Below are 2,646 nucleotides of genomic sequence, written 5' to 3'. Positions count from 1 at the left end.
TATATATATATATATATATATATTTCATTCCCAATTCCATGTCCAATTTCGTGGTCAAAATCCAAAAATACTAATTTCTAGGTCTTCTACAAAAAACTCACAATTTCCATGTTCAAATCCATATATAATCATATATTTAACTTACTTCATGCGGGAATTACTTACCTCATAATAAAAGATGAAATCCCCCTCTTCAAAGGCTCCAAAATTGCCCGACCAAAGTGAAAACGGGTGAAAAATGGCCAAATCCCGTCTTTAAAATAAACACTCTGCCCAGCGATTCTTCGCACCTGCGGTCACTTGACCGCTTCTGCGGTTCCACAGGTGCGGACAATATGTCGCTTCTGCGGTCTAGGGCTCCCAGCCCATTTCCGCTTCTGCGCCTTCCCTTTCACAGGTGCGGTCTCGCTTCTACGGCGAGATGACCGCATCTGCGGTCCCAACAATCCCCACCCAAAATCGCATCCGCGACCCTCATGGCCGCTTCTGCGGCTCTGCACCTGCGGCTAAAATCTCGCAGGTGCGGTTACACCAGGTGACAGCAACCCTCAGCCTTTCTTCCAAGTCCAACTCGATTAGTTTACCATCCGGATCTCACCCGAGGCCCTCGGGACCTTTATCAAATATACTAACACGTCCCAAATCACATTAGGAACTTAGTCGAGCCTTTAAATCACATCAAACAACGCCAAAACCATGAACCACACTCCAATTCAAGCTTAATGAACTTTAGAACTTCAAACTTCTACATTCAATGCCGAAACCTATCAAATCACGTCCGATTGACCTCAAATTTTGCACACAAGTCATACTCGACATTACGGACCTACTCCAACTTTCGAAATCGAATTCTGACCCTGATATCAAAAAGTCCACTTCCGGTCCAACTTCTCAAAACCTTCAAATTTCTATCTTTAGCCAAATGACTACAAAATGACCTACAGACCTTCAAATCCACTTCCGGACGTGCCCCCAATACCAGAATCACCATACAGAGCTATTCCTAGACCCAAAATTCCAAATGGACATCGATAACACCGAAATGCACTTCAACCCAAACTTATGAAATTCTTCCAAAAATGCTAACTTCCACAATAGGCGCCGAAACGCTCTCGGGTCATCCAAAACCTAATCCGGACATACGCCCAAGTCCAAAATCATCATACGAACCTGCTGGTAGGGTGTTCATGGTTCGATTTGGATCAGTATTTCCCTAAAAAGAAACCAAACCAAGTAAGTCGGTTTTTCAATTATTAGAACCAAACCAAACCAATTAAGTCGGTTTTTTCTCGATTCGATTTATGTCGCCTTTTTTTTTTCGGTTTTTCGGTTTTTTCAGTTATTTGTCGGTTTTTTCTTAAATATACGACATACACTACCAAACACATATTCCCGAGACCACATTTTTAACGTAACACTATCAAATCAATTGCCCTTTGAGAAATCTATTATTTATCAAGATATATTGATGATAATTGAATCAAATAGTGATGAATAATTTAAGGACTCAACTAAAATTATATTATTTTTAACACGAAGTGGATTCTTACACTTAAATAAAGAAAAATACTCCCTCCGTTTCAATTTATGTGAACCTGTTTGACTGGACGGAGTTTAAGAAAAAATGAAGACTTTTGGAAATTTGTGGTCCTAAACAAGTCAAAAAGGGGCCCAGAGTATTTGTGTGGTTATAAAAGCTTCTAATTAAGGGTAGAATTGTAAGTTTAAGCTAAATTATTACCAAATTTAGAAAGGGGTCATTCTTTTTGGAACGGACCAAAAAGGAAATAGGTTCACATAAATTGGAATAGAGGGAGTACCAATCAAATTAGAATGTAAAGGTAAGGAACTACACTAAAAGTGCAAACTATTAACATTTACCATTAAATTTTTAAAACTTTATATAAAAATATACATATATATAGGTGTAATAATAAATTTGAAATAGCTTGTAACGACCTGACTGGTCGTTTTGCTTTCTAAAACCCCGTTCCCCTAAATAAGACCTCCTGTACTTGCTTTAGCTGATTTACGACTTGCGGGGATGGTTGGTTCGGGATTTGGGAGAGCTTGGATTGAAATCGGAACACTTAGTTCCTTAAGGTTAGCTTAAAAGGCCAAGTTTGACTTTGGTCAACATTTTTAGTAAACAGACCAGGGTTTGCGTTTTGACAGTCTCGGAGGGTCCGTAGTAAAATATGGGACTTGGGTGTATTCTCAGAATCAAATTTCGAGGTCCCTAGCCCGAGTAATGAATTTTTTTAAAAATTGTTAAACTGAAAATCTAAGGATTTAAAGAAATGGAATAATGTTTGATCGTGTTGGTATCGGGACCGTATGTTGGTTCCGGAGCCCGGTACATGTCCAACATAACATTTAAGTCATGTCTGTAAAATTTGGTGAGAAACGGGACTGATTTGACTTGATTCGGACGTCCGGTTGAAAAATAGGAATTTCAAATGTTCTTAAGGATTTCATGCGTTTTGGTGCTAAATCCGTAGTTTTAGATGTTATCTTGGCGATTTGATCGCACGAGCAAATTGGTATGATGTTGTTAGACTTGTGGGAGTATTTCATGTGGAGCCCCGAGGGTTCGGGTGAGTTTCGGACGCGGGCGGGGGGGGGGGNNGTTTTTGGTTGCTACAG

Source organism: Nicotiana attenuata, unplaced genomic scaffold, assembly GCF_001879085.1.
Source record: "Nicotiana attenuata strain UT unplaced genomic scaffold, NIATTr2, whole genome shotgun sequence".
Lineage (NCBI taxonomy): Eukaryota > Viridiplantae > Streptophyta > Magnoliopsida > Solanales > Solanaceae > Nicotiana > Nicotiana attenuata.
This window is presented reverse-complemented; position numbering follows the sequence as displayed.